The following is an 8,285-nucleotide window of genomic DNA, read 5'->3' as shown; positions in this document are numbered from 1 at the left end:
CTGGTGCTGGTGCTGTTGGTGCTGGTGCTGGTGCTGCTGGTGCTGGTGCTGCTATTGCTGGTGCTGGTGCTGGTGTTGTTGGTGCTGGTGGTGGTGCTGGTGGTGGTGCTGGTGTTGCTGGTACTGGTGCTGATGTTGTTGGTGCTGGTGCTACTGCTGCTGGTGCTGCTGTGCTGGTGCTGTTGGTGCTGGTGATGGTGCTGGTGCTGCTGCTACTGCTAATGGTGCTGGTGCTGGTACTACTGCTGCTGGTGCTGCTGATGCTGGTGATGGTGCTGTTGGTGCTGCTGGCGCTGCTGGAGCTGCTGGTGGTGGTGGTGGTTGTGGTACTGGTGCTGATGATGCTGATGCTGTTGCTGGTGCTGCTGGTGCTGCTGGCGCTGGTGATGTTGCTCGTGTTGGTGCTGCTGGTGCTGCTGGTGGTGCTGGTGTGCTGGTGCTGGCGATGTTGTTGTTGTTGGTGGTGGTGGCGGTGCTGGTGCTGGTGCTGTTGGTGCTGCAGGAGCTGCTGACGCTACTGGAGCTGCTTCTGGTGCTACTGGTGCTGCTGCTGGTACTGCTGGTGATGTTGGAATTGCTGGTGTTTGTGGTGCTGGTGCTGGTGCTGTTGGTGCTGGTGTGGTGCTACTGCTGCTGGTGCTTGGTGCTGGTGTTGTGCTGGTGTGTGGTGCTGCAGGAGCTGCTGACGCTCCTGGAGTGCTTCTGGCGCTGCTGGTGATGTGGAATTGCTGCTGTTGGTGCTGCTGGTGCTGTTGCTGGTGCTGTTGGTGCTGCTGTGCTGGTGATGTGCTGAGTGCTGCGCGCTTTGTGGTGCTGGTGCTGTTGGTGGCTGGTGGTGCTGATGCTGCTGGAGCTGTCTGATGCTGGTGTTGGTGTCTGGTGCTGTGGTGTGCTGGATCTGCTGGTGCTGTTGCTGGTGCTGGTGGTGCTAGGATGTGCTGCTGGTGTGGCAGTGCTCTGTGCTGGTACTTGGTGCTGGTGCTGTTGTTTTGTGCTGGTGCTGGTATCGGTGCTGGTGCTGTTGGTGCTGCGGAGTGCTGCTGTGCTGAGTGCTGGTGCTCTGATACTGGTGAGCTGCTGTGTGGTGGTGCTGGTGTGGAGTCGCTGGTGGCTGGTGCTGGTGCTGTTGGTGTGGTGCTGCTCTGTGCCGTGCTAGGTGCTGGTGCTGGGTGCTGGTGCTGTGCTGTTGCTGGTGCTGGTGCTGGTGCTGGTGCTGCTCTGCTGCTGGTGCTGGTGCTGTTGTGCTGCTGGTTTGCTGATTGCTGCTGGTGCTGGTGCTGTGTGTGTCTGGTAGCTGCTGTGGTGGTTGTGGTGCTGGTGCTGGAGGTGCTGGTGCAGTGCTGTTAGTGCTGGTGCTGGTACTGTTGGTGCTGCAGGAGCTGCTGACGCTACTGGAGCTGCTTCTGGTGCTGCTGGTGCTGGTACTGCTAATGTTGGAATTGCTGGTGTTTGTGGTGTTGGTACTGGTGCTGGTGCTGGTGCTGTTGGTGCTGGTGCTGGCGCTGGCGCTGTTGGTGGAGGTGGTGGCGGTGCTGGTGCTGGTGCTGTTGGTGCTGCAGGAGCTGCTGACGCTACTGGAGCTGCTTCTGGTGCTACTGGTGCTGCTGCTGGTACTGCTGGTGATGTTGGAATTGCTGGTGTTTGTGGTGCTGGTGCTGGTGCTGTTGGTGCTGGTGCTGGTGCTACTGCTGCTGGTGCTTCTGGTGCTGGTGTTGGTGCTGGTGTGTGGTGCTGCAGGAGCTGTGACGCTCCTGGAGCTGCTTCTGGCGCTGCTGGTGATGTTGGAATTGCTGGTGTTTGTGGTGTTGGTGCTGGTGCTGGTGCTGTTGGTGCTGGTGCTGGTGCTGGCGATGTTGTTGTTGTTGTTGGTGGTGGGCCGGTGCTGGTGCTGGTGCTGTTGGTGCTGCAGGAGCTGCTGACGCTACTGGAGCTGCTTCTGGTGCTACTGGTGCTGCTGCTGGTACTGCTGGTGATGTTGGAATTGCTGGTGTTTGTGGTGCTGGTGCTGGTGCTGTTGGTGCTGGTGCTGGTGCTACTGCTGCTGGTGCCTCTGGTGCTGGTGTTGGAGCTGGTGCTTCTGGTGCTGGTGCTGGTGCATCTGGTGCTGGTGCTGGTGCTCTTGGTGCTGCTGGAGCTGCTGATGCTGGTGGTGCTTGTGCTGGTGCTCCTGGTGATGTTGGAGCTGCTGGTGGAGCAGTTGGTGCTGGTGGTGGTGCTGTTACTGGTGCTGATGCTGTTGGTGCTGGTGCTGGTGCTACTACTGCTTGTGCTGGTGGTGGTGTGCTGTTGGTGCTTGTGCTGGTGCTGGTGCTGGTGCTGGTGCTGTTGCTTGTGCTGGTGCTGGTGCTGCTGTTGTGCTTGTGCTGGTGCTGGTGCTGGTGGTGGTTCTGTTGCTGGTGCTGGTAATGGTGCCTGTTGATGGTGCTTGTGCTGGTGCTGGTGCTGCTGGTGCCTGCTGGTGCTGGTGCTGTTGGTGCTGGTGCTGTTGCTGCTGGTGCTGGTGCTGCTATTGCTGGTGCTGGTGCTGGTGTTGTTGGTGCTGGTGGTGGTGCTGGTGGTGGTGCTGGTGTTGCTGGTACTGGTGCTGATGTTGTTGGTGCTGGTGCTACTGCTGCTGGTGCTGCTGTGCTGGTGCTGTTGGTGCTGGTGATGGTGCTGGTGCTGCTGCTACTGCTAATGGTGCTGGTGCTGGTACTACTGCTGCTGGTGCTGCTGATGCTGGTGATGGTGCTGTTGGTGCTGCTGGCGCTGCTGGAGCTGCTGGTGGTGGTGGTGGTTGTGGTACTGGTGCTGATGATGCTGATGCTGTTGCTGGTGCTGCTGGTGCTGCTGGCGCTGGTGATGTTGCTCGTGTTGGTGCTGCTGGTGCTGCTGGTGGTGCTGGTGTGCTGGTGCTGGCGATGTTGTTGTTGTTGGTGGTGGTGGCGGTGCTGGTGCTGGTGCTGTTGGTGCTGCAGGAGCTGCTGACGCTACTGGAGCTGCTTCTGGTGCTACTGGTGCTGCTGCTGGTACTGCTGGTGATGTTGGAATTGCTGGTGTTTGTGGTGCTGGTGCTGGTGCTGTTGGTGCTGGTGCTGGTGCTACTGCTGCTGGTGCTTCTGGTGCTGGTGTTGGTGCTGGTGTGTGGTGCTGCAGGAGCTGCTGACGCTCCTGGAGCTGCTTCTGGCGCTGCTGGTGATGTTGGAATTGCTGGTGTTTGTGGTGTTGGTGCTGGTGCTGGTGCTGTTGGTGCTGGTGCTGGTGCTGGCGATGTTGTTGTTGTTGTTGGTGGTGGCGGTGCTGGTGCTGGTGCTGTTGGTGCTGCAGGAGCTGCTGACGCTACTGGAGCTGCTTCTGGTGCTACTGGTGCTGCTGCTGGTACTGCTGGTGATGTTGGAATTGCTGGTGTTTGTGGTGCTGGTGCTGGTGCTGTTGGTGCTGGTGCTGGTGCTACTGCTGCTGGTGCCTCTGGTGCTGGTGTTGGTGCTGGTGCTTCTGGTGCTGGTGCTGGTGCTTCTGGTGCTGGTGCTGGTGCTCTTGGTGCTGCTGGAGCTGCTGATGCTGGTGGTGCTTGTGCTGGTGCTCCTGGTGATGTTGGAGCTGCTGGTGGAGCAGTTGGTGCTGGTGGTGGTGCTGTTACTGGTGCTGATGCTGTTGGTGCTGGTGCTGGTGCTACTACTGCTTGTGCTGGTGGTGGTGGTGCTGGTGGTGGTGGTGCTGTTGGTGCTTGTGCTGGTGCTGGTGCTGGTGCTGGTGCTGTTGCTTGTGCTGGTGCTGGTGCTGCTGTTGGTGCTTGTGCTGGTGCTGGTGCTGGTGGTGGTGCTGTTGCTGGTGCTGGTAATGGTGCTGTTGATGGTGCTTGTGCTGGTGCTGGTGCTGCTGGTGCTGCTGGTGCTGGTGCTGTTGGTGCTGGTGCTGGTGCTGCTGGTGCTGGTGCTGCTATTGCTGGTGCTGGTGCTGGTGTTGTTGGTGCTGGTGGTGGTGCTGGTGTTGCTGGTACTGGTGCTGATGTTGTTGGTGCTGGTGCTACTGCTGCTGGTGCTGCTGTGCTGGTGCTGTTGGTGCTGGTGATGGTGCTGGTGCTGCTGCTACTGCTAATGGTGCTGGTGCTGGTACTACTGCTGCTGGTGCTGCTGATGCTGGTGATGGTGCTGTTGGTGCTGCTGGCGCTGCTGGAGCTGCTGGTGGTGGTGGTGGTTGTGGTACTGGTGCTGATGATGCTGATGCTGTTGCTGGTGCTGCTGGTGCTGCTGGCGCTGGTGATGTTGCTCGTGTTGGTGCTGCTGGTGCTGCTGGTGGTGGTGGTGTGCTGGAGCTGGTGCTGCTTATGCTGCTTGTGCTGGTGCTGTTGCTGGTGCTGCTGGTGCTAATGGTGCTGCTGGTGATGCTTGTGCTGGTGTTGGTGCTGGTGCAGATAATGCTACTATTGCTGCTCATGCTGCTGGTGCTCCTGGTGCTGGTGCTGGCGCTGTTGATCCTGCTGATGCTGGTGCTGCGGGTGTTGGTGCTGGTGCTGGCGCCGGTGCTGCTGCTGGTGTTGGTGCTGCTGTTGCTGATGCTGCTCGTGGTGGCGGAGCTGCTGGTGCTAGTGCTACTGCTGCTGGCGCTGCTGGTGCTGCCGGATCTGCTGTTAGTGGTGCTGGTGCTGGTGCTGCTGGTGCTGCTGGTGCTCGCGGAGCTTCTGGTGCTAGTGCTACTGCTGCTGGTGCTGCCGGAGCTGCTGCTAGTTGTGCTGGTGATGGTACTGGTGCTGATGCTGGCGGTGCTGCTGGTGCTGGTGCTGCTGGTGCTGGTGCTGTTGCTGCTGGTGCTGGTGCTGGTGCTGGTGCTGGTGCTGCTGGTGCTGGTGCTGTTGCTGCTGGTGCTGGTGCTGCTGGTACTGGTGCTGCTGATGCTCGTGCTGGTGCTGGCGCTGTTGGTGGAGCTGATGCTGGTGGTGCTGGTGCTGGTGCTGGTGGTGCTGGTGATGGTGCTAGTGCTGGTGCTGCTGGTGCTGGCGGAGCTGCTGGTGCTGGTGCGACTGCTACTGGTGCTGTTGGTGCTGCTGGAGCTGCTGATGCTGCTGGAGCTGCTACTGATGCTGGTGTTGGTGCTGGTGCTGGTGCTGCTGGTGATGTTAGATCTGCTGGTGCTGCTAGTGCTGGTGCTGGGGCTGGTGCTAGTGATGGTGCTGCTGGTGCTGGTGCAGGTGCTACTGCTGCTGGTACTTCTGGTGCTGGTGCTGGTGCTGCTGGAGCTGCTGGTGCTGCTGGTGCTGGCGGAGCTTCTGGTGCTAGTGATACTGCTGCTTTTGCTGCCGGAGCTGCTGCTAGTTGTGATGGTGATGGTGCTGGTGCTGGTGCTGGCGGTGCTGCTGGTGCTGGTGCTGCTGGTGCTGGTGCTGTTGCTGCTGGTGCTGGTGCTGGTGCTGCTGGTACTGGTGCTGCTGATGCTCGTGCTGGTGCTGGCGCTGTTGGTGGAGCTGATGCTGGTGGTGCTGGTGCTGGTGGTGCTGATGCTGGTGCTGGTGCTGCTGGTGCTGGCGGAGCTGCTGGTGCTGGTGCTACTGCTACTGGTGCTGTTGGTGCTGATGCTGGTGCTGGTGATGATGATGCTACTGCTGCTGCTGCTGCTGCTGCTGCTACTGCTGTTGGTGCTGCTGGTGCTGTTGCTGGTGCTGTTGGTGCTGCTGGTGCTGGTGATGGTGCTAGTGCTGGCGCTATTGGTGGTGCTGGTGCTGTTGGTGCTGCTGGAGCTGCTGATGCTGCTGGAGCTGCTACTGATGCTGGTGTTGGTGCTTGTGCTGGTGCTGCTGGTGATGTTGGATCTGCTGGTGCTGCTAGTGCTGGTGCTGGGGCTGGTGCTAGTGATGGTGCTGCTGGTGCTGGCGCAGGTGCTACTGCTGCTGGTACTTCTGGTGCTGGTGCTGTTGCTTCTTGTGCTGGTGCTGGTACTGGTGCTGGTGCTGTTGGTGCTGCTGGAGTTGCTGCTGGTGCTGGTGCTGGTGCTCCTGATGATGTTGGAGCTGCTGGTGGTGGTGCTGGTGCTGGAGGTCCTGGTGCTGGTGCTGATGCTGTTGGTGCTGGTGCTGCTGCTGCTGCCGCTGCTAGAGTGCTGGTGCTGGCGCTGCCGGTGGTGCTGCTGCTGTTGCTGGTGCTGGTGCTGGTGCTGGTGCTGCTGCTGCTGCTGGTGCTGGTGCTGTTGGTGCTGCTGGATTTGCTGATGCTGCTGGTGCTGGTGCTCCTGATGATGTTGGAGCTGCTGGTGGTGGTGGTGCTGGTGCTGGAGGTGCTGGTGCTGATGCTGTTGGTGCTGGTGCTGGTGCTGCTGGTGCTGCTGGCGCTGGTGCTGTTGGTGCTGGTGCTGTTGCTGCTAGTGCTGGTGCTGGTGCTGCCGGTGGTGGTGCTGCTGTTGCTGGTGCTGGTGCTGTTGGTGGCGCTGTTATTGGTGCTGGTGCTGTTGGTGCTGGTGCTGGTGCTACTACAGCTGGTGCTGCTGGTGCTGGTGCTGCTTGTGCTGGTGTTGGTGTTGGTGGTGCTGGTGGTGCTGGTGGTGCTGGTAGTGCTGTTGGTGTTGCTTGAGCTGCTGATGGTGCTGGAGTGCTTCTTGTGCTGCTGGAGCTAGTGCAGGTGCTGCTGGTGATGTTGGAGCTGCTGGTGCTGCTTGTGTTGGTGCTGTTGGTGCTGGTGCTGCTGCTGTTGGTGCTGGTGCTGGTGCTACTGCTGCTGGTGCTGCTGGTGCTGCTGGAGCTGCTGATGCTGCTGTTGCTGCTGCTGCTGCTGGTGCTGGTGCTGCTGGTGATGTTGGATCTGCTGATGCTGCTAGTACTGGCGCTGATGCTGGTGCTTGTGCTGGTGCTGCTGGTGCTGGTGCAGGTGCTACTGCTGCTGGTGCACTTGGTGATGTTGGAGCTGCTGGTGGAGCTGGTGCTACTGCTGCTGGTGGTGTTGTTGGTGCTACGGGAGCTGCTGATGCTGCTGCAGCTGCTGCTGCTGCTGCTGGTGCTCCTGGTGATGTTGGAGCTGCTGGTGGAGCTGGTGCTGGTGCTGGTGGTGCTAGTGCTGCTGCTGCTGTTGCTGGTGCTGGTACTGGTGCTGTTGGTGGCGCTGGTGTTCTTGCTGGTGTTATTGGTGCTTATGCTGTTGCTACTGCTGCTGGTGCTGCTGTTGCTGGTGCTGGTGCTGGTTGGTGCTGGTGCTGGTGATGGTGCTGCTGGTGCTAGTGCTGGTGATGGTGCTGCTGGTGCTGGTGCTGATACTAGTGGTGCTGCTGCTACTGCTGCTAGTGCTGGTGCTGGTGCTGCTGGTGCTAGTGCTGTTGCTGGTGCTGCTGGTGCTAGTGCTGGTGATGGTGCTGATGTTGCTGATGCTAGTGCTGGTGCCGATCTGGTGGTGTGGTGGTGCTGCTGGAGCTGCTGTTTGGGCTGCTGGTGGTGCTAGAGCTGATGCTGCTGGTGCTGGTGTTGGTGTTGGTGCTGGTGCTGGTGCTGCTGGTGCTGGTGTTGGTGCTGGTGCTGCTGGTGCTGCTGGTACTGCTGGAGCTGCTGGTGGTTGTGCTGGTGCTGGTGTTGGTGCTGGTACTGGTGCTGGCGCTGGTTCTGCTGCTAGTGCTGGTGCTGGTGCTGCTGGTGATGGTGCTGCTGTTGCTGGTGCTGGTGCTGGTGCTGGTGCTGTTGGTGGAGCTGGTGCTGATCTAGTGGTGCTGGTAGTGCTCATGGAGCCGCTGATCCTGCTGGTGCTGGTGCTGGTGTTGCTGGTGATGGTGCTGCTGATGCTGTTGCTGGTGCTTCTGCTGGTGCTGGTGCTGCTGCTGCTACTGGCGCTGGTGATGTTGCTGGTGCTTGTGCTGCTGGTGCTGGTGCTGGTGCTGGTGCTGCTGGAGCTGCTGGTAGCGGTGCTGCTGGTGCAGGTGCTGGTGATGTTGCTGGTGCCGTTGCTGCTGGTGGTGCTGGTGGTGCAGCTGGTGCTGGTGGTGCTGGTGCTGGTGCTGGTGCTGGTACTGCTGGAGCTGCGGGTTGTTGTGCTGGTGCTGGTGCTGCTGGTGCTGCTGGTGCTGCTGGTGTTGGTGCTGCTGGTGTTGGTGCTGCTGGTGCTGGTGCTGGTGCTGGTACTGCTGGAGCTGCGGGTTGTTGTGCTGTTGCTGGTGTTGTTAGTGCTGGTGCTGGTGCTGGTGCTGCTGGTATTGCTGGAGCTGCGGGTGGTTGTGCTGGTGCTGGTGCTGCTGGTGCTGCTGGTGTTGCTGGTGTTGGTGCTGCTGGTGTTGGTGCTGCTGGTGCTGGTGCTGGTGCTGGTACTGCTGGAGCTGCGGGTTGTTGTGCTGGTGCTGGT

This window comes from Panulirus ornatus, chromosome 65, assembly GCF_036320965.1.
Source record: "Panulirus ornatus isolate Po-2019 chromosome 65, ASM3632096v1, whole genome shotgun sequence".
NCBI lineage: Eukaryota > Metazoa > Arthropoda > Malacostraca > Decapoda > Palinuridae > Panulirus > Panulirus ornatus.
The sequence above is the reverse complement of the archived record's forward strand: the minus strand, read 5'-3'. Positions refer to the sequence as shown.